Consider the following 24,142-nt stretch of genomic DNA (forward strand, 5'->3'; position numbering starts at 1 on the left):
TTCAGTGTGGGTTCTTTTTTCTCCTCTTGAATCAGAATTAAATTGACATTGAGGTACCTTACAGTGTCACCCTTCCATCATGTATAGGTGCACAAATAGAGCTAATGGCAGTGACAGCGTTTCCTGGTCCACCTGCCACCTGCATGAAGTGATTTTCAAGAGTCTGCGCGGTTAAACCTGGGGCGAGGGGGGGAGCAGAGGACCTTTCTTTTTGTTTTCTTTCCCTTTTTGTCCTCCTTTTTCATTCAAATTGGGAATGCTGTCCTCTTAAAAGTTTTATCTTCTGATCTTATAATTGCCAAGAACTTTTAAATACTGTCTGGTTCTGATGGTTTGGACATGAATCTGTTAAGGAGCTACAGAGGTGGAACCCTAGGTTTTGCTGTCCCAGTTCCCAAAAGGTCCTATGCCTGGAACTCTTGTCTTTAATTCAGATCACCAATTCTAAAATTCCTAGGAAGGGAACTGTCATTGAGGAAGGAGACAGGCAAGCGTGGCACTTAGAGGTAGAGCATTTGCCTAACATGTGTGAGGTCCTGGGTACCAGGGAATAAGTGCACTTCCTGTGCACTGAGGAAGAAGAGAGAGTGGTAAATGGAGAGGGAAGCCGTCCTCTTTTTCCCCTTCTTCCTGCTTGAAATATCCTACTTAAGTCAGTCCAGGATCTGAGACAAGCAACTCGGCTGTCCATAAAGCCTCATGCACCATCCCATCACCCCTGGACCACTCCAGACACAGGAACGCTCATCTCAGAGCGTCTGAGCGGATCCCTACAGTCGTGACAGTTTTCCTGGTGCACACAGCAATCCAGAGGCCCCCACACACCTCTATTTTCCTACAGTAGCATCATACTGTTCTGTACCTGCTGTTTCCTTTTTGGATTAAAAGAGACCAATTCTGCCCCTTCCTGCATCCCTAGCATGTTGGCCCGTGTTAGGAGGAGTGGGGCAGGAGAGTCCTGCTTCGGCAGAGGCTGATTTCACCTCTGGATATAGGTAGGCTTTCATTTCTTCTTACACAAAGCTTATGTAAATAAAAGAATTTGAAGGCAAGGTTTTAAAAGTTACCTGCAGTCCTACATGAGAGAACCACATTGGTTGCAAATTTTCAGAATGGATAATTATGATCACATGTTTATGTATATTTTTTAAATAGGTTAAAATGTTGACATTTTTCACAATACATCTAAATATCAGTGATCCAGAGCCATATCTTTGTTAATAGGTGCCTATAGTATTTCAGTGTATGGCTAAACAAGCATTTGATCATCACTATATTATCAAGCTCTTTAAGACCCCATTTGTTGGAATTACAAAATGAATTCACCCAAATCTGCTTCTTTGTAAGACACACATACACAGATCATTTCTATAAGCATCACAGCCATCCTCCTCCACCACATGCCCGTACCCTTAATTCCCATACCCTCCTCACAAGTCACAGGTCCTGCCACGGTGCCCCAGCTGGCCCACCGTTCTTCATGTTGGCCTCTCCAGACAGGACCACCTTGTTGCAGATGGGACCTGGCTGTTTCAAACCAAGCACAGAAACAGCAAGAAGCCCCATGATCCGCAAACGGCATTTGTATAAATGCACACCACAGTGCATTAGGGTTTTAAGCAGCTAAGCCATAGTGAGAGCTCTGGAAAGAACATGGCTCCCTCTTTGTCCAGCTGCATGTGTAAACTGAGCAGTTCCATCTCCCTGTGCCATTTTCTCTTATTTAAAAAGGCTGATGATGCCATATAAGATTGATCCTAGGATCAAAAAAAGTACAGAGTAAGAATGCCAAGCATGCTGGACCTGGCAGGTAATAGGCACCATCATTTGTTTTAAGGTACTCAAAGCTTCCAGTCACAGTTGACCAAGGACCAAGGCTAGTGTCAGACAGTACGGTGACCGCCGACGTGAGCCACTGCAAACCAGCTCTCCCTGCTGCCCGTTATGCCACCCTTATGCCCTTCACACAGCACTTAAAGTTTAACCTCTGTGTGTGTATGTGATGCCGGGGACCAAATAGGGATGCTCTACCATTTAGCTATATCCCTAATCTTTTTTATTTTACTTTGAGACAGAATCTCACTAAATTTCCCAGCCTGTCCTTAAAATTTCGATCCCCCTGCCTCAGCCCCTGAATATCTGGGGTTACAGACGTGTGCCATCACACCTGGCGCTTTAATGGACAGTCTAATTCATCCTCCCCGCCATTTCAAATCTTCACTCTGTCAGAGTATTTGCTGTTCCCACCTCACTACACAACTCAATAAATACCTTATAAAAGTTCTACTGATATCCTGTAGGCTTCCTGACCTTGGAGAGTCATTAGTCATGTTTGGGCCTTACCATGCAAATAACAGGCATTTGCCATCTGGGGAGGAAAGGGTCCCTGACAATGTGTTCAACCCATGTACTCCAGTGCATGTTCCTGTGAGAGCCACACAGACACCAAAGATATGAGAGGCGGAGCTTTGACACATTCCAGATCTCTCTGACCCTGCCTCTGGCCCACTACGGACGTCTTGGCAGATGGCTCATACTTCTGCCGAGAAGCCCCATCCCAACCCCAGGGACTTTGCCTTACTCTGATCCTCCACAGTGAGGGGGCAGCTTCCTGTGTCCCTCCCCTTTTCTCTGCACATACTCTAATCCCTGCACTGCACCCCACCACCCACACACTTGATTGGCACCTTTTGCTGCGCCCCAGGGACACACTGGTCTGAGTGCCCCTTTTCTGCAACTGCTTGCAACCCACCCTGCTGCCCCTCAGGTCATGCCATCCCATCCCACCCAATCACCACCATGTTCTGTGGGTGTAGATGACCTCTTAGCTTGAATGTGTAGCCCTTGTTCTGGCTGTGGAGGAGCTGTCTTCCATCCGCAGGCTCCGGGTTCTCAGATCTCTGCAGGTCACAGGCACTGTGTCCCCACCTCCTGAAGACCCCGTGCTCCTGGACTCCGTGGCTGGGAACATTCTGTTGTCTGACCCTGAAGTCTTCTGCCCCCTACATCCTTTTGTGCCTTCATGTCTCTTAAATACTAATACCAAGAAAATCAACTCAGTCTCCGCAACCTGCAGGCTTTCCTCCATGGCCAGACTCAGCCATCAGGCCTTGACTTCGACCTCAGTGCCAAGGACTTCCTGGTGATTTGGGGTTGCTGAGTAGTTCTGGGTGTCTATTTTGTTTTTGCTTTTGTTGTTGTCGTTTTGGGGTTTTTTTGGTACTGGGAATCAAACTGACAACCTTGCACTTGCCAGGTATTTATGCCACTGAGCTAAATCCCTGGCCCAGGTGTCTATTTTGGAGACCCAAAGCTTTAAACATAACTAACACTGACCTTTTAACTCTCCACCAAATTCCCCATTTTTCTCCTGATCACATTCTAATATTCACCAGATCTGCTCCCACAGTATCCTCAACCTTGACTCACCTTGCCACTAATATTAGTAGCCCGCATTGTACAGTTGTGCAGGGTGTTCACTAATTCTGCAGGAAACCAAACTACTATATGAATCTTGATCTCTGACAGGCTCTTCCCCCTGTGGGCAGGGATGCTGTAGGAGACCACAGCAGAGCCTCTAAAACTAGGGCCCAGGACAGAGGCTTATCATACTCTGATCAAAAAGTAAGACCCTTCAAAAAGATCAAGCAGCTTGTTCAAAACCATCTAACTGGGAAACGGCACTCAAGATTCCTAGACGGGGCTGGAGATTTAGCTCAGCGGCATAAGCGCCTGCTTTGCAAGCAGGCAGTCGTGAGTTCGATCCCCGGTACCGATAAAAAGGAAAAAAGACAAAAAAAAAAAAAAAAAGATTCCTAGACAACAGATGAAGAAGTATTTACTGAATTAAAAGCACAGTTGATGCTGCTGACAATAGGATAAGCAAAATAGAGTGTTAGGAAATGGCCATGCAGTGAAGGGTGAGTATGTGGCTCAGGGCCAGAGCACTTGCTTAGCAGATTTGAGGTTTTGGGTTTGATCCCCAGCACCACAAACCCATGAACAAGCGTGAGAATCAAGTGCTGAAATGCCTCTCGAGGGTACTGGGAGATCACAGTAAAGGATAGTACATGGTTCAGAATTCATAACTGAAGGCTTCTCTAGGAAGAAAAATGGTCTCAGTAAGGCCAGATGGGAACAGGAGCCTCCAAGGCTTTGTAGATCATGGCTCCATCCATCAACAAGTAAGCATCCTAGAAATTAACTTCCTCCTCATCCGCTGGGGCTGGGGGTTTAGCTCAGTGGCATGAGCACCTGCCTGGCAAGCATGAGGTCATGAGTTCGATTCCCAGTACTAAACAATAAACAAACAAGAAACTCTGAGCCTCCTCATTAGCTGCAGAGCCATTTCTCAAAGGGTATCTTGACCCTTCAGCCATAGAGTCCCTTGCAGAAACCTGGGTGGAAGCTGCAGTCCCATGGCACCGGGGCCTCCACTGCCCAACTCATATTGAGCACCTTGCTCTCAGCAGTACTGTGCTCAGCACCCGCAGAGTCAGGCCCTCAGTGGGGGACAAAGTGGGGGCAGGTGAAGGCCCTGAGCTGGGGCCCCGTGGAGGGCAGTGGGAGCACAGCCAAGCAGGCCAGGCCTGCCTGGTTTGACAAGTGAGAAGGGCGGACTAGTGGGGCAAGCAGGAGGCCACAGACTGTGGTGGGCAGGGAGATGGCTGTGGTGTGACCCGAGGTGGAGGGGCAGGGGAAGGGAAAGCATTTGGAGAGAGCTCACTGAGCAGGGGGCCCGGGATGTGGTGACTGTGTGTGAGGGGCAGAGGGAGGAGTTGGGATGAACTGGGCAGCACTCATTCCCCAGGACAGGGAGCAAATGAGGCCAGTGTGTAGGTAAAGAGGCTGCAAAGGGCTTGAGCCCCTCTGGCATGGCCGAGCAGCCACCCAGCAGGGGACCAGTCCAGGGCAGGGGCTTGTTCTGGGTGCCACTGTGGGAGCTATTGGCAGTGCACGGTGACAGAGCCTAGGCTGTGCCTGAGATGCTCCCAGGAGAGAGTGGCTGATCAGGGGCCCTTGGGAGCTCACACACTGAGGCCCAGCAGGACGAGAAGCCAGGAGAGAGATGGGTGACCAGCCTCAGAGAAACAACTCTCGGAAGGGCATGGGAGGCAGTGAAGAGCCCGCAGTTGGAGTAGAAGAGGGGAGAAGTGGTCACCCTGTATGTGTGTGTGTGTGTGTGTGTGTGTGTGTGTGTGTGTGTGTGTGTTGAAAGTGGATAATTCAGGCTTTGTTTGGGGTTAGACATGAATGATGGGAAAAAGAAGTCGGACCACAGACTTGGGTCTGAACAACTGGAAGCAAGACTTGCTGTTAACTGAGAGGAGCGCTGTGGGAGGCTTGGTGCGGGGATCCCGAGATGCTCAGACTTCCATGGAGGGCGGCTGCTTTTCATTATCCCTGGGCACCAGCAGCACTGCACGGTACGTATCATGGTTCGGAAAGGCAAAGATTAATTGAATTAACATTTTCTTGTTTTTAAAATGCATAGACTTTGGGGGCTGGGGATTTAGCTCAGCGGCATAAGCACCTGCCTTGCAAGCAGACGGTCGTGAGTTCGGTCCCCGGTACCGATAAAAACGAAAAAGACAAAAAAAAAAAAAAAAATGCATAGACTTTATTTTTAGAGCAGTCGCAGGTGTATAGGAAAATTGAGCAGGAAGTGCAGCGTCCCCCACCAGTCCCTCACCTGTGGCAGGTGAGCCGAGCCGGTCTGTTATTACTGAGAGCTCTGCCTTCACAGCGCCTCACAGCTGCCTCTTGCCCATTGCTCCGGTTATTGGGGATGTTATTGGTGACCGACCTCCCTCCTGACCCAGTCTTGATCAGTGATTAACTAAGGTCCCTGGTTCACATCAGGTTCACAGCTGGTGTTGAATAATCTAAGGACGCTGACAAGTGCGTAATGGTCTCCACCGAGCAGTTCAACTTCTCTAAAACCCTCTCCTTCCACCGAGGTATCCTGCCTGTTCCTGGCCCTGGCCACCATGGATCTCTTTTACTGTCTCCAGAATTTTGCCTTACCATGGTGTCACCTGATTGGAGCAATACTGTACATGTCCCCATGTTGGCTTCTTTCATTCACCAAGACACTTTTCAAGTTCTTCTGCCTTCTTGTAGTTTGATAGCCCCCCCCCCTTTTTTTTTTACTGCTGGGGTTAACTTTTTTTTAATCTTTTCTTCCTTATTTTTAAATTTTTATTTATTTATGTTTTTAGACAGGGTCTCACTAGTTTAGGCTAGTCTTGAAATCACTATGCAGCCCAGGCTGGCCCTGAACTTGTAGAGATCCTCCTGCCTCAGCTGAATGCTGAGATTACAAGCATGCACTACCTCACCCAGATGCTGTTAAGTGCCTTCTGGTGTGCTTTGAAGAGAGGGCAATTGGGGAAGAGCACCTTGTGTGGACAGAGCAGAGTATCCAATCCTGAGTATAGCATTTGGCCCAGGTAAAGAGGCCCAGATCCCAGAGGACAAGTTGTAAATCCTAAGAGACAGGAGAGATCCTGGGTCAAGGAATAACCTGACAGGCTTTGTGTTTTAACAGCAATGCTCTTGCTGCTGGGTTAGCGCACAGGAGGGGTCTGATGCAAAGCCCAAGCTCTGTTTTAGCAGAATACTCAGAAAGGTGTCCTTGTCTGTCTAAGCCCCAACAGTTGCCATGGGCACTGCTGGGTTTTAGCAAAATGTAACTTTCGGATTTGCATCTTTTAAAATCATTTGCCCTTTAATAAACATTAAATCCTATAAGCAAGTTAATCCCAACTCAATTCCTGACGTGTGGGCTTGATGACCTGCTTTCAGACATTGTTATCACGTGGCTTGAAGTGAGTTTTTTCCTTTGGCTTTTAATTTCCATATTTTTAATTTTATTGTTGTAAATTAAGCATACCATAGAATTCACCATTATAACTATATTCAAGTTAAGTTTTCAAATATGACTTAGTGGTACTAATCACTGTCACATTGTTGGGCACCAAAGCCTTCTGTCTCCAGAACTTTCTCCTCATCCCCAAATCTTCACACTCATTAACAACTCCCTGTGCCTCCTCCAGACTCTGCCAGCCTGGGCTACCTCTGTCTCTATTGTCTGACTGCTTAGCAACCTCACCCGGTGAATCACATGGTATTTGTGTTTTTGTGTCTGGCCTATTTTATTTAGTATGTCTTCAGAGATTCTCCCTGTGTCAGAATTTCTTTCCCTTTTAAGACCAAATTAATATTTCATCAAATATATGTGCCACATTTGTTAGTCACCTGCTTTTAAGAATGAAAAAAGGTTCTGAATCTTAGGTTTTTGCTTCAAGTGCAGTTTATGTCTCCACTAAACCTGGCAGGTTATGTCACCCACCCACACCCCGCTTTTAACAGCACATTGGAAACAACTATGGTAGCTCAGAAATTATGAGGGTAAAGAAATAGAACTTAAATGACTCCAACTTTTAATTTTTTAATTTTTATTTTTTGGTCTATTTGAGACAGGGTCTTGCTATGCAACTCAAGCTGGCCTTGAGTTTACTTTGTAACCCAGGCTGGTCTCGAATTTGCCATGATCCTCCTGCCTCAACCTCCTGAGTGCTGGGATTATAGGCATTACACCACATCCAGCAATAACTTCAATTTTGTATTTTTATATTATCTTGTAAATATGAGAAGTTCTCCCTCTATAAATTTATATATTGAAGTTGTAGCAATTGGTTTAATAATTTACATTTATTACTATAAGAATAATATGCCACACTAATTAATGACAATTGTGAAAGTTTCAAATTATACAAAAATATGATTTAGCATTTACAAATAGTTATAGGTTTGATGCACAGAGAAACAGGTATATGTATGTATATATATATATATATATTTTTTTTTTTCCAGTACCAGGGATCAAACTCATGACCTTCCACTTGTCAGGCAGGTGCTTATGCCACTGAGCTAAATCCCAAGCCCTAGAAACAGGTAGATAATTAATACAAAGACTGACCAATAGCATGTTAAGTAGACAACCTAAGAAAGATAATATATTCTTTTTGGGTCAACAAATGTTTATGCATTTTCAAATAAGGTGAAGCAAAATAATGAGCTGTTATTAACTCTAATATTTGTAGGTGCTAGCATTCATAATTTTGAATACAATGATCTTTTTTAGTTATTTAGTTCCACTTAGACTAGGAGGCTTTCAAGAGACTAGTTGGGAATTCTGCACGTCACAGGAAAACAAATTAAAACATTATCAGTGTGCCTTTTCCATCTCAAAACAAAGAGAAAAAACTCCATAAATATGTACAAAAATGTCCAGGCTAAGTGAACTTTGATCCAGACATAATAAGGAATATAACGAGGAAAAAAAGAAATTAGAAAAATCTAGGCACTCATGTTATTTTCACTAACTTCCAGACAACAACTTTTTTTTTTTTTTTTTTTGGTCTTTTTTGTTTTTATCAGAACCAGGGATCAAACTCACGACTGCCTGCTTGCAAGGCAGGCGCTTATGCCACTGAGCTAAATCCTCAGCCCCCAGACAACAACTTTTACAAGAATACTATTTTTAAAAGAATTTTATGGGGCTGGGGATTTAGCTCAGTGGCGTAAGTGCTTGCCTGGCAAGCGCAAGGTTGTGAGTTCGAGCCCTGGTACCACAAAAAAAGGAATTTTATGATTTAAAATCTACAAAAGTTAAAATTTGTTGTTTTGAAAAATGTCAAAATTAGGGAAGTTCAGCGCATTACTACAGTGAGCACTAACCCACATACCTTTCCTCTAAACTTACCAAGTTTGAGCATTTTATTATATTTACCTTTCTCTCTCTAAATACATATATATCATTTGGGAGTCTGTCAAGACATTTCCCCAGTAAGTACTCTGGTCCACAGCTGCTCTGTGTCCAAGTAACTTTCCTTTATCATCATTATACAACTATTACATCTAGAAAATTGATATAAGATATTGAGATGTTTTGATCATTTTCGTAGCTTGGAAACTCTTCAGTGTTACTTGTGTTTGCACTTGATCATGAAGAGGCCTGGTTTTTGTCTTGATCTGTCAGTCATGGTATCTGATGATGGAGCTGTTTACGCTGAACAGAACTCCCTGGCCTTGACTCCACAGACCGGCTGGTTCCAAGCAAAACCAAGCTCGACTTGTGGGGTCACACCAGCACCCCGCCTCAGGGGCACCTTGTCTCATTTCCTCCATTTTCCTCAGGAAACCCTTAGCTCCCAACAAGGTCAGTATATTTAATCACTTGCTCGCTCCTAACAGACACACAGACAGACACACACACACACACACACACACACACACACACACACACACGCACGAGTCATTTCTGAAGTGCTGGCCTTGGACCTGCATCACAATCCTAGCAAATATAGTTCAAGATTTCTTTACAAGTTTTTAGCATCCTTGGAATATGTCTAGGTGAGTGCAATTTGTTCAAAGTTAATCCATCTGATTCTATTTTGTCTTTTTAAGGATTATGTTATCAACTGACTTATAGCTAGGTTCATTCTAAAATTAGAATTTAAATATTTCCCCCCACCCTCATTCATCCATTTCTTGAAAATGTAAACATAAACACAAGTTAGAAGTCAAAACTTCCCTCATCCTCTTCCTCCTCCGCCTTTGCGTTGACTCTGTCTCCAGATCCACCCAGGGCTCCTGGGCAGGGCCTCCGTGGGTCCCTGGAGAGCGGCCACCCGAGTGTCAGTGAGGCTTATGTCCTTCCTGGAACACTGCCCTCGAACTCATGACAATCCTCCTGACTCAGCCTGCTGAGTACTGGGACTCTCTATGGGCTTTTAAACAAGCTTATTTAGTGCCAGAAAAAGAACTGTTGATATTTTTATTTGAATCACATTAAATTTATAAATTGACTAAAGGGGCAATGACACTTTCATGCTGTTGCACCATTCCATCTAGAAAAAGTTCACATTTTCCACTTGCTCAAGTCTCTTCTGTATCTTTTTAGGATGTTAAAGTTTTCCATATGCAGAATTTACACATCTCTGATTTATTCCTAGGTGCTTATCTTTTACTTTGACATTGTAAGTTAATTTTTTTATCTTTTTGAGACAGGGTTTTCAGTATGCAGTTGGGGCTGGATTTGGACTCACTTTGTAGCCCAGGCTGGGCTCAAACTCATAGTGATCCTTCTGCCTCAGCCTCCCGAGTGCTGGGATTACAGGCACGCACTACCATGCCAGAAGTTAGTTTTTCTTTTATGCTGTCTTCTAACTGGGTATTTTTACATATGAAGGCTATTACTTTGTATTAATTTTATACATTGCTATTTATTGTGAATTTTTTAAAAATAGAACTCAAAATACATATTCTGTATATGAAAATAACTTTTCCTTTTCTAATTCTCATACTTGTTTATTTTCTCATCTAATTGGTTAATTAAATGACAGTGGAATAACAAGTATCCCTGTTTCTTTCCCCCATTACATAAGATGCGGGTTTTAAAAGGTATGTGTGCATATCATTGTTTCTAAAATTCTAATTACTTTTGCTAGTTTTTTTCAAGAATAGGTTTTATCAGGCCTTTGCAGCATACTACAGAACCTGGAAAAAATATGATGATATATTAATAGATTTCCAAATATGAACTATCTACTTTCTTTTGTATTGATGGTCATGAAGATTCACTTCTTTAATGATGTATTGCATTAGGAGTGTAAATTTTGTTTAATTCTTAGGTGAGATTGATTGATTATTTTTTGTGCTAGCTATATCAGATGTAGGTACAAATTTTATATTTACAGAAGATTTTGGTGGTTTTATTGCATTTTCTACTCTGAAAAATTTATGCAGTATTAGTATTATTGGGCATTTAAAGGCTTAGTAAAATTTTCCTACATATGCTATATTTGATAAATTTATTACTTTTTATCTTTTTTTCTTTTGAAACAGGCTGTATAGTTAGTTGAGGCTGGTTTTGAACTCACTGTAGCTCAGGCTGCTCAGAAACTCACTGCAATCCTCTTGCCTTGGCCTCCTGAATGCTGGAATTACACGTGTGTAGCACTATGCCCAGTTTAAATTTATTATTTTATAGAGATCACTCTTCTAATTCTTTCTATCTCTACAGGGTCAATTTTGGTAAATTTTATTTTCTTCTGAAATTACCCATTTTTTGCTTTCAAGCTTTATTTGCATAAAATTATACAAAATGTTGGTAGTTGCACATATTTTTAAAAGTTTCTCTACTCAAAAAAAGAAAAACCGAAAGAGGGGCTGGGGATTATGCTCAGCAGCATAAGCGCCTGCCTTGCAAGCAGGCAGTCATCAATTCAATCCCTGGTACCGATAAAAAAAAAGTTTCTCTATTCCAATAGTTATTTCCCTTTTAACACTTCTTGTTTTATAGTTTTGTGCTTCCTTCCCTTTTTTAAAAAAATCAGTTTAGCTATTAGCTATCAGTTTGTGTTGTTAATTCTCCCCAAAGAACTACCATTTTTATTTCTATGTCGCTTTCTCAGTAATGTATATTTTATTTTCTTTTTTGTTGTTAACCCTGTCTTTTTTTTTTTTTTTTTTTTTAAAGACAGGCTCTTGCTGTGTAGTTCAGGCTAACCTTGAACTCACTATATTTCCTAGACTGGCTTCAAATTCAGTAATCCTCCTGCGTTAGTCTCCTGAGTACTGACATTATAGGCATGCACTACCACGCCCAGTTTATTTTCTAGCTTTTTGAGGAAGCTAAAAATGTAAATGAACAAGAAGGCTATTGCTTGTCAACTATTTGAGTCAAAACAAAAGGTTTTTATTTGCATTCAAGTATTGACTCCTAAGAAAAAGAAATATTCCTTTCTGAAAAATCTCTTGAATTAAGATTAGTGATATAATTAATACGCCTTGTAAACATGAATATTTGCTCCTTGAGGCAAACGTGCAGCCTGTAGACCCCAGGAGCCGTCTACTTCTGACAGTGTGTATGTGTGTTGCTGGAAAAGGAGTGAAGGCCTTTGCACTGACCAACATCCCCAGCTTTTTAAAAAAAAAAAAAAAAAAAAAAAAACCTCTGACAGAAGGTCTGGCTAAATTGCAGGCTAAAAGGCTGTGTTTGAATTTGCAATCCTCCTGCCTCAGCCTCCAGATTGCTGGGATAACAATTGTGTGCCACAACACCAGGCAGCCTCTGACGCTGCTGAGATCTTGGCTCTGTAGTATACTTTCTATCGTTTCAGTTAATTTTTAAGTGTAAAATGTCACAATTGCTGAATCTTAGGTGTAATTCTCCATGCTGGTGTTCCCTTTAATTCCTGACTTTGGTCTAATATTTACTTTTGCACTATAGCCTGAATGTGATTGGTCCACTTCACCCAGAGCAAGAGTGAGGTCAGAGGGTGCTGTCGGACTGGGGGTGGCCAAGAGGGAAGGAGGGGACAGACAGTCGGGTCTGGGGTGTTGGCAGGGGAGACCACAGCACTCTGCAGCCTCCTTTCTCTGCCCAGTTAGCAGTGTGCTGCTCCAGGGCCTCCGCGTTGCTCCAGCCCCAGGACTCTCCACCTGCGAGCCTGAGCCAAGGCCTGGGCCGAGGCCTGGTGACCTCGCGGCAGCTCTCTGCTGGAGCCTAGGAGCAGACTTTAGGCTTCCACCCTGCTCTTTCTGCTCCCGTGCATGGGCTCTGGCCACACCCTGGCACTCTGCGCTCTGCTGGCCCCCGCTAACACCTGGTCCCTCCCACTTAAGAGCACTTAGGACTGCGGCATCCCCTTCCTCAGCCACCGTGGTGTAGGTGTGGAGCACCCCGGAGGAGAGCCTTGACGAGCAGGGGACCAGCAGGAGGGGCCACGGGAGCCCAGCCCTGCAGCTGCACCGTGTCCTTGCTCCAGGAGCAAAGCTGGCCGGGGAGCAGACTGCGAGCTTAGACAGACACAGCTGATATTCTAGAGAAATTCATCCCATTCGTCAAGGGACAGATATTAAACTTAACTATGCAAGCAACTCATGAATCTTTTGAAGAACCAACCTAAAAGGAACTCGGTTTACAGGAATCATCGTGCAGATCTTTCCTTCTGGCCCATAGAAGGAAATGAGTCACCACGCCCAGCCTCAGGTAATGAACCTGACCTTCCCCATCCGCCTGCCTCCTTCAAGACCCCAAGCAGAAAATTTCGCTTGCATTCTAGTCAGCCCCTGGAGCCCTGCTGGGAGCAGTTCAAATCAAGTAAAAGGGAACTGCAAAAAAAAGCAGCAGAGCACAGACATACTTTTGAGAAAGTGATGCTGATGGATGCATTTTAAAAAGTAGCTGAGGTGGCACCAACAAGCAGGTGCCCCCAACAGCAGAGGACAGCAAAGCAGATTACCTATCAGTGGACAAAGCTGGACCGTGAACTGCATGACTGTCACCTTCCTCTTAGCCCAACCTCTTTGAGAAAATACAAGTGATGGGGAAAGAAGAAGGCAAGGAGAATCCAGAGAGCTGTGGCAGAGGCTGACTGACATTGGTGCAGTCAATGAGAGCGGTGCGGAGGGAATGTGGAGGTGGCTGAATCAGGGCTCAGAGAGGGTCCCAGCTGGGAAATGCAGTGATAAGTCAGCGTTTGCACCTCCTGGAGACATCTGAGGATGTCAAGACAGCACGTTAGAATAGTCTTTCAGATTCGAGAGGAGAAGGCCAACCATAGGTCACATCTGGGGACAAATCCAAAGGCAAGTTACAGCTGTTCATAAAAATAAGTCTCCCAAGCAACAAAGGGAGCTCTTCAAATGCTAAATCCACTGCTTCAAAGGTTAAAGCCTGGGGGGTTTCAGAAATCGTCCATCTCAACAGAGGAGAAAGGTACTAGAGAGAGGAATGAATTGTATAAATCCAAATGGAGACGGATCAGAACTGGCTTAAAAACATAAACAGCTGGCGGCCCCAACAGGACACCAGGCCAGTCAACCAGGTAGCAGAGCTAAAGGTGGCAGCAGCTGTACCACAGTGGCACCGTCAGTCAGAGGGGGTGACCCTGTGGAGGAAGGCTCCGAGGTGCTGGGGACCGAGAACATGGGAATGCTGTCTGCAGGGCAGAACCACAAATGTTCCAAGAATGAGGAGATGTAGGAGAAATCTGATTTAGGGAGGAGAGTGTCACTCAAATAATAAGGCAGATGGGGGCTAGGGATTTAGCTCAGTGGTGTAAGCTCCTGCCTTGCAAGCAGGCAGTCGTGAGTTCGATCCCCGGTACCCATAAAAAAAGAAAGAAAAGAAAAAGACAAAAAAATAATAAAAATAATAAGGCGGACACAGAAACACAAGATTCCACTGGATGCTTCAGTGCTTGGTATTAGAATTGGACAGGGTGTTTTTCTGGCTGACCTTGTTGGCACTTTTAATCTTCATGTGTTTGATCCACATTTTAAGTGAGATTTCTAAAAACTCTTGCAATTGATGTTAAGCATCTAAATGTAAAGTGGCCATACATGTCAAGAAGACACATGACATGAAAGGCAGACCGTGCAGGTTGTGAGAAAGCACTGGAGGAGCGCTGCAGTCCTAACCCTGCAAAACACGTGATTCCAAATGTTGCTATCCCAAAAGGTCAACATCCCTAAAGTCCAAAAGCCTGAGAAATCACAGTCCTGAAAAATTACAATCCCAAATGTTGAAATCCTGGAAGCCAAGTCTTGAAAATCACAATTCCCACAGAAAGAAAAGGAGGACGGGAGGTAAAAAGCAGGATCATGAGGAAGGGACTTTCAGCTGTATGCATGAGAGTTGCATCCTGTTAAGTAGAATGTTATCAAGACCCTGCCCAAGCTTATGTCATGTGTGTCTGTGAGGTGTGACCAGCGGAGGTGGATGTCTGAGTCTGAGTAGAAGATGTGAGAATATCCCCCTTGATGTGGGAGGCCATAATCCAGTAGGCCTGAGGCCTGGTGAACAAGTATGGAAGGCAAACCAGTCTCTCAGGGCCTTTCGACTCTAGGACTTACACCATGGCTACTGATATTTGGCCTTTTGGCCTGAACTGAGAGTTGCAGCACTGGTTTCTCTGTTTCTGAGGTCTCTGGGCTTAGACTAAGCCATTCTCCTGCCCTCCAAGGACTCCAGCCTGCGGAGAGTCTGTCATGGGACTTCTCAGGCACTGTATGTGTGAGCCAATTCCCCCAACAGGTCCTCTGTCATATATCTGCATATGCATCTCATTGGTCTTTCTATATATATAGACTTGAAAACAAAAGAATTTGACAAGTTTCTTTCTACCTTCTAAACCAAAGGCACTTGAAGATAGAGAGATTCCTTCAGTGTTAGCACATTAAATGGGTTTAGGATTTGACAGTTGAAGAAGACAAACTTCTTATATTTACCACTAAGGCTAACATTGAAAAATTAGAGCATGCCTCACTTTGGCTAATGGATGACACTTTCAAAACTGTCCCCAATTTTTTTTTTTAACTCAAATACATTCCATCCATGCCCTTGTTAGATCTGAAAATTCTACAATGTCTCTGCTTTCTTATGCATTAATGACTGGGAAAAACTGTAATGCTTTCCAAAAGCATATTTGAAGATTTGGTGAATGGGTTTCAGTTGAATTCCCAAGTCATGAGAGATTGGAATTAAGTGTGATCAAAACTTCTAAAAGTGGGAACCCATTTGGGACCCCTCCTGTCTCCCAGGACCTATTCCCATTCCCCATCCCTTTTCCCCAATAAATTCTCCTACTCTTAAAAAAACTTCTAAAAGTGAATTTCTAGGTGTTACCAATAAAATTTTTCCATTTAGCCCAATGTATTTGACAGAAAATGCACACAAATATTGGTCATGTGAGAAGGCAATGGTGAAAACTTCAGTTGTGTCATTTGTGTCATTTGTCTATGTTAGTGTTCCTTGCACCTGATGACATTCCAAGAAATTTTAATAAATTAGAGTCAGAGCCAGGTGTGATGGTGCACATCTGTAATTTCAGCACTCAGAAGGCCTGGGTAGGAGGATCATGATTCAAGGTCACCTGACTATACACTGAATTCTTGGCCTAGCCCTGACTAAAAATTGGATTTTTTTTTTTTTGGATTCTATCTCCAAAAAAAAATGTTATGGTTGTCTGAATAAGCCAGTGAAGTTACTGACTTGTTTGCAAAAAATTATTTGCATGATGGGAGGCAATAGTGCAATGGTGTTACTGTCCCCTAGCCAGTGTCGTTTCTGGCAAACTTGTGGTCTGCATTTGCACATGTGCAGAATGGATTTCTGTGTGAAAGGAACTTGTACACAAAATGGGAGGAAATATCTGAGTAGGAAACGCTTATGTCACTATATGTTCAAGTATAGAAGAATTTCAAGAAGAGGAGCACATAGAATGTGAATGTATTTTCCGAGGAGAGCCATACCTTACAAAAAAGAACCAATTCATCTTAATGTGAAACTTCAAAATACCATTAATGAGCTTGAAAGTTGGTCAGTATTTATGAACTACCTCCATGAAATTGTATATAATTTATCCCTGTATTAAATATTTTTTTGTATGTTGAATTTTTCTTTTAGTTCTTTTTCCTGCTATTTAAAATCATCAGCATTATTTTTGTATGGGTGATGCTGGTGATTGGAGCCAGGGCCTTACACATGGGAATCAAGCATTCTCCCCCTGAAGTGTACACCTCAGGCTGCCTTTTTTATGCTTTGCTGGATGTGTAGTTCATCTTTGCATCACCTTCAGTAGCAGAGGAATAAACTGTGCACTTTTAGAGAATTCTTAATTGTTTTATGTATGGTTGCAAATTTGATTCTGCAAAAGTGCATCACAACATTGACTTAGCAAGCACTGTGTTTGTACATAAAATCATTGCAACTTCCTCAATAAATGAAGAGATGTCCTTTTGGTTTGCCTGATTTGTGAAAGAGAAAATTTCTTGCCAGATATGGTGGTGCACACCTGCACTCCCAGCTACTTGAGAGTCTGAAACAGGAGGACTGAAAGTTCAGTGCTAGCCTGAGCAACTTAGTAAGACCCTGTTGCAAAATTTTTTTACAGAGAGCTGGGGATGTAGCTCAAGTTTCCCTGGGCTTAATTCCCAGGACCACCAAAGGGCTGGGGGCTGTCTTGATCTCTGTAAGCAACTTCATGTGTGCTGACTCACTGTACTTTCCACTTCCTCAGGAGATTTAGATTGTCCTTCATAGGCTTTCAGATGACTACACTATACCAGTGGTTATGTTTGTAAAATCTACATGTTATTAATTGCCTGTTTTGTTATATAGAGTGGCCTATGAAGTATTGTCACGATGTTTAGAAATCTTTTTTTTATTTTTATTTTAAGGGGGATACAATTAAACACAACAAAACAGAATAAAATAGGACATAAGAAAGCAATGTAAGAGATATAAATTTCAAAGCTAGACAACCTGAGATCTTCAGTCTATCATATTGTCTTGTTTTCTTCCAAATAGTTGTCCATGTCTTTGCATACAGAGAATTCATATAAAACCGCATAGTATAAAACTGATCCGAACAGAATGAGGAAGGTGTTTTAGGTTTTCAAAACCAGACAATAGGAAAGTAACCAATGGCTGCTGTAGAGTCTCTCATTCTCTTCAAAATAGCTGTCCATACTTTCATGAATGTTGAAGTTCAACAAAACAAAACAGGTGGGTGGGGTGAGGGGTTGCTTGGTTTCCCTGCGCTCCAGGTCCCAGCTTGGTGCGGGTCCCAGTAAATACCAGGAGGCTACAGTCTTGGGCCTCCGGAGCCTGCCACACTCACAGTCGCTCACGGGTGTGTGTGTGTGTGGGGGGGGGTGCTTCAAGCTGTTTCTTTCTAATTAATTGACCATTTCACTGCCCAAATTCTGAAATGGCCAACAGATCATAGAAGGGCATCTCTTTAGGCTCCTGCTTGAAACCAACATCATCAGGAAGCTGCTGGGCTTGATTCAGGGCCAGTAGAAATCTTTAAACATATAAGTAGATGTCTTTTAAACAATGTCTTTAGAAAATGAAGAACATCTACTTTAAAAAAAATCCTTAAACCAAGAATGGTTGCTCATGCCTGCAATTCCAGCTCTTGGGAGGCTGAGGCAAGAAGATCACTATGAGTCTGAATTCAGCTTGGGCTTCCCTAATGAATTCAAAGACTAAACTACATAACAAGACTGTCTCAAAGAATGGGAGACCTAGATAATTTGGGTCACAAATTGATAAAATCTGAACAAAATATAAAAAGGCCCAGAATTTGAAGTCTGGTTCACTGAAGTTGGGGAGAATTTACTGTCACCAACTGAGCAAGGTGGAATATACAAAAATCCCAAATTCCAAAGTACTATGCATAAGACTGGGAGAATATGGGGCTGGGGATTTAGCTCAGCGGCATACGCGCCTGCCTTGCAAGCAGGCAGTTGTGAGTTCAATCCCTGGTACCGATAAAAACGAAAAAGACAAAAAAAAAAAAAAAAAAAAAAAAGCCTGGGAGGATATGGGAGGATACAGTTACACCAAGAAGAAAGGCAGGAGAGTGTGCTTAGGAATTGGGCCAGAATTACTATTTTTTGTGTTGGGTCTTCAAGTGGCTGTTAGGCTCAAGGCCTTGAACATTCTAGGCACACACTCTATCACAGAAGGACCTGGAAGACACCATGTATTTGAAGGTCTGTGGTTGAGACAGAAACGTTGCATAAGGGAAATGCAGGTGATGGGTGAATCTGCATTTGGAGAAATGAAAATGAAAGGGTTATTTGTCCAAATATATTTAGACAAAAGTGCCAAAGGTGCTAAGATGTATTTAATATCACTTATATTTTTAAAAGTTGTAGAGTTGTCTCTCTAGTCTGTTACAGGTAGTTCTTCAAAAGATGGAATGGGTGGAAGGGTGGGTAGGTGGATGGGTGGATGGGTGGATCGATGGATGGGCGGATGGGTGGATGGGTGGATGGATGGATGGGCAGATGGGCGGATGGGTGGATGGGTGGATGGATGGATGGGCAGATGGGCGGATGGGTGGATGGGTGGATGGATGGATGGGCAGATGGGCGGATGGGTGGATGGATGGATGGGCGGATGGGCGGATGGGTGGATGGATGGATGGGCAGATGGGTCGATGGGTGGATGGATGAATGGGCAGATGGGCGGATGGGTGGATGGATGGATGGGCAGATGGGCGGATGGGCGGATGGGTGGATGGATGGATGGGTGGATGGGTGGATGGGTGGATGAATGGATGAATGGATGGGTGGATGGATGGATGGGTGGATGGGTAGATGGGTGAATGGGCAGATGGGTGGATGGATGGATAGGCAGATGGATGGATAGGTGGATGATGGCGTGATGATACAGCACAGGTCTGCAGAGCCCCACAGTGGGTACTCAGACATCACACACATCATTTTCCTGGACTAATGGTGTCTTTAATCAAGTTTCACTCACTCAAATGACATTTTACACAGAAAGGTGCCAACTGCCAATTCACAATTGTGTCATTTGAAATCTGACAAGCATTTCTTCTTTTAGCAGCATCTGTACATTAACACTGGATTCTAGCTTCCAGTCATTCTGAATAAAAAAAGTATAGTATTCCCGAGGGTGCAGATTTCAGCTTTCATATAGTGCCTGCCAAAAACTGAAATATATTGAGAATATGTTACATTTTGTAGCTTAATAACCTGAAGTGTAGTCAGAGTTGGTGGCACACACCTGTGACCCAGCACTCAGGAGGAGGCTGATGTAGGTGGATCACAAGTTTAAGGTTAACCTGGACTGTACAGCAAGACCCTGATGCAAAAAAATCAAAACAAAAACAAACAAACAAATAAAGCTAGCTTGTTACATTTTACCAGTGTTTACTTAGAACAAACCATAAACAAAACTTCACTCTTTTTGGGTAAAGAAATAAACAGGTATTTATGCCATTACTAAAAGTTTGTATTTTTCCATAAACCTAGTTATCTGACTGCTTTCATCATGATTGTCCTATAATAGCTATTTGACCCGAAAGAGTCTGTTGAACTCTGGAAACATTTGGTCAATTAGCCTGTTGATTGTTATATGTGACACCAGCTAATTGTCCCGCTACCAGAAGGAGATAATAGCTCTGACGTTCTGACCCTGCATAGAGTGGCTAAATAAAAACAGAAAACATCAGCTTCTCAGCCCCTTGGTCCTACTTGGGGAGGTTTATGGTAAAGGGATCTGGGTATCAGTTTTAATGAACCATAAATGCTTCCCCCATTTTCTTTGGCACAAGGTAAATTCTCCGCTTTAGGAATTTAATCAACTTTTGAACACCTACAATGTCTCCAATGGTTTGGTTTTGTCGGTTTTGTTCTTTACTGTTTTGTTCAATTGTATTATAACTAATGATATAGGCAATTCTATTAGAGATAGCGGGAGGCATTATGGTAACCATTGTTGATCACCTTGTATTATGTTTTTATATTATCTATTATGTCCACCCTTTTGACTTGACCGATTCTGGTCTGTTATGTCACACTTGGTTTTACTCTCTTCCAAAAAAGCAATAAGAACCGTGGGAGCAATGAAACCCAAAATGTGTAATAGTCATTATACAAAAGAGAGGAAAAGAAAGTGCTCTAAACTATATAACTGCATGTATATTTAAGTGTATAAGATAGAAAATGATATCACAGAGTTTTATTGGATCATTGAACAGAACTGTTTGCAGTATCATTGTTGGAATGTCCACTCTACAAGCTTTAACTTTGTGACTTGAACAATTATTTCTAAGATGGCAATATGTAATCCATTAACTAGTGATTTCCTACTGTTCATTTTTTTCTTCTGTAAATCTGTATAACTTGTACCCTTTCACTGTTTTTTTTTCTTTTCTCCTCAAATAAAATTTAAAAAAAAAAGGAATTTAATCAAGCAAATGGGATAATGAAGGTATTACAATCTGACCTTTCTTATTCCAGTTGATGAATTCATTTCCAAACTACCTAAGAAGGCAAATTAAACACTGAAAAAGTCTGGGGCAAATCATCGTTAGTTTTTAAAATGGTCATCTTGAAAAACATGTCATTCTGGGAAGATTTTTTTTTTTACTTGCACAAATTTGATTCAGAAAATAGTTCATTTTGTAGGGAGCAAGGGGACAGGGTTGCATGCATAAATCTATGGTGAAAAATTTAAGTTGTACGTCTCAGGACCAGGAAGAGATGATGCTACGTGACACTAACTGAACAGGCAATGTCACGGTCCCTGGTCAATGCCTGAACTACCAGAAAAAAGTACTGAAAATGTCTGTTTCCATCCAGGATATTCTTTGTTTTCTTCCAACAGTGCTCTATTAAAGAGAAGAAAAGAATGGTTTTCTTCCCAAACTTTTGAAGTATACTTTCCGGTTAATAATGCCTTTGGAGAGCCAGCCATGATGGTGCACTCCTTGGGAGGCTGAGGCAGGAGAATCAAGGTGAGCTCCAGCCCACTTGGGCTGCATGGCGAATTCAAGGTCAGCCTGAACTACATCGTCAGACCCTGTCTCAAAACACCCAAAAAACAAAACAAAACAACAACAAAAGCAGCCTGTGGAAAAGCCTTTTTTTCATTAACCTTGTTAACTTGATGGCAAGCACTGCCCACCTTATACCTGCTCTCTTTGGGCAAAGCTGCTATTTCCCAACGTCCTTAACTTGGTAGTGGTTTTATGTTTATTTAACGTCAGTGTAGTTTTTTTGGTGTGATGGCTAAATTTGGTTATGCAGTTTGCAGAAATGCTTGGAATTGGGTAACTTTAAATTGGTCAATGGATCACTTCTGGTTTTTTGTTTTTAGAACTGCTGTCCACCTAACATATCCCAAGTTTCTCCAAGTGTATTTAAAGGTAGTGCTAGGGAAGCACCGAATGGTCACCAAAGACAGGGAGAGTGTGAGAAACTGTCACAGCCCTGTGAAGTCACAGAGGCACGATAACTAAATGCAGTGGAGCTGTGGGCAGCAGACCTGGAAAACCTGGAGGTCGGAATGAAGGGCTTTCATGTATCAGTGCTGGTTCATTAATTATAATCAATGCACCCTTAAGAGGACAACGAGGTTGCACACAGGGAATGACAGGCTAAAATAAGATGTTCATTATCAGGGAAGCTGGGTGCAGGCTATGAGTGAACTCTGTCCCGTCTCCAAATTTTTCTTAAATCTGAAACTGTTCTGGGGCCAGGAAAGGAGCTCAGCAGAACAAGCGCCTGCCTGGCAAGGGCAAGGTCCTGAGTTCGATCCCCAGTACCAAAAATAAATAAATAAATAAAACTGTTCTGACAATAAAGACTATTATGAAAGAAAACACTAAAAGCATTACATGAACATCAGTAGTTGTTTTAACTTTTTGCTCTCTGTCTTTGTTTTTCTGCTTCCCGAGGACCTGTTTTCCACACAGTGGAGGAGGGACAAGACAGTCACCTCCCAGCTGGCTCCTTGCTGTCTACTCAACTCCCAGCCAAGTGAGACAGCTGTGCTGTGCACTAAGTGTCAATGTGGCTGCTTCCTCTAGTTTCACTGTAGAAGAAAAGACTGCCTGGCATCCTCCAGTTCTGACTTCTCATCTTTCTCTCTAGAAATGTATTTTCCAAAGTACATCGGGGCTCTTCTGCATTTCTAGGGGCACAACCTGAGAAATGTGCGCAAGTCCCTGAAATGAGGTGCTTCAGATTGCCTGTGTGTCCCCCACGCAGCGGGTAAGCTTTCCCCAGAGCGAGCAGTCCCAGGGAGTCCCTAAAATTGTCCCCAGGGCAGCTTAGCCTTTTCAGAGGCACCACGGGCCCTCAGCACACTTCTTTTAGTCTTGTCCTTTCTTAGCTGTGATGGAACTAAATGTCTATTCCATGTGCAAGGACCCTCCTAACTCCATAATACAGAGAGTATTTTTAAACCAGAAAATGGGAGTGCAGTTGTGTGAACAGCGTTTGAAGTTTGTGCTGCCCAGAAATCTGGGGCTTGAGGTTGTACTACCCTTGTTTTCTCAGGGAGGCACCTTTAGAACAGACAGCGTCCACTGACTTACCGGGTAGCCAGATCCATGTATTACAAGGAAGAGTTTGAGGGAGGAGCGGATAGTCAGCCTCCTACCCGCCATGGTGACTGGGGAAAGATGACAGGTTCGCGGTGGACATGGACCTATCAGGATGCTGTTTAGTAGGGAGGTGAGGACAGGAGGGCAGCAGTCACATAGCAAGAAGCTGGTCAACCCATAACGGCTTCTAGCTGTATGTAACAAACACTAGACTTACGCGAGCAGGAAAGTTTAATGCAAGGATTTGGGGCAGTCACAGAATTTCTGGGAATGCTAGTTAGCCAGCTTTTGTAAATGGGCAAGATTAAGACAGACTTTTGTGGCTGAAGCCCAAATCAAGCTATAGAGCAACACTGGCATGACTCCATGTGATGGCTTGTCTCGATGTCCATCCAAAGCCTCATGTGGTCATTGGTGGGGATTTTTCAGTGGTGGCTGGATCTAGAGTGTATGATGCTGAAATTGATTCATGGTGCAACGTTAAAATCAAGGGCACCAGGATTCAGGATATTAATGCTACCATGCTAAGTAGCCTGGGTAAGATGAAAGGGATTTTAAAAACTGTGATGGTCCCTCCCGTGCTCTCCCCTGCTTGCTTGCCATGGGCTCTCTCTCCTCTTTGATACTCCTCTGCCATGCCACCCTGCCTTGGAGCCACCCAACTGTAAACTAAAACCTCTACAAACTGTGAGCTAAATATACCTTTCTTTCTTTAACTTTGGGTGGCTGGTATGTTTCAACAGTGAAAAAAGTAAGACACCAAGGATCTAGAGCCACCAGCATATGACATGGGCTCTGTGACCACTACAGCTCGCACCCAGAACACCAGGTAGTGCAGCCAGCATGCTTGGAGTGACTGCCCCATGCCCTCACTTCTTGTCACTTGCCCCCAGAGTCCAGGGCTGTCCTCCTGAATGGCTGAGTGGAGAAGGCTGAGAAAGCATGTCCTCTGGGCTCCAGTTCTGGGAGGTGGGCTCAGCCTCCTGTCAAGATGCAGAGGGCAAGGACCTTCAAAGCCAGGTGGAGGACCCAGGTTCAGGCACCTCCAATCTTTGAGTCTACTCAAGAATGTGAGAAACTGAGGGGGAACGGTCACTCTTGAAGGAAGTTTGGAAGGGAAGGGCAAAAGGGATCAACTAAGGGAACAGCCAAAGCTAAGGCTCTTTTCTCATTTATGCCACAACTAAGGGTAC

At 43.4% G+C, this 24,142-nt stretch overlaps 1 non-coding gene across 1 annotated transcript; it reads right to left on the reverse strand.

The window, feature by feature from the left end:
• Window positions 1–17,741: 17,741 nt before the first annotated feature.
• On the reverse strand, window positions 17,742–17,878 carry LOC111756585 (small nucleolar RNA SNORA2/SNORA34 family). The gene has a single exon (XR_002791012.1). It is a non-coding gene; the product is annotated as a small nucleolar RNA SNORA2/SNORA34 family (small nucleolar RNA).
• Between the last annotated feature and the right edge of the window lie 6,264 nt (window positions 17,879–24,142).

Source organism: Cavia porcellus, unplaced genomic scaffold (assembly GCF_034190915.1).
Source record: "Cavia porcellus strain 051 isolate PalLab524CR breed Dunkin Hartley unplaced genomic scaffold, mCavPor4.1 scaffold_18, whole genome shotgun sequence".
Taxonomy (NCBI): domain Eukaryota; kingdom Metazoa; phylum Chordata; class Mammalia; order Rodentia; family Caviidae; genus Cavia; species Cavia porcellus.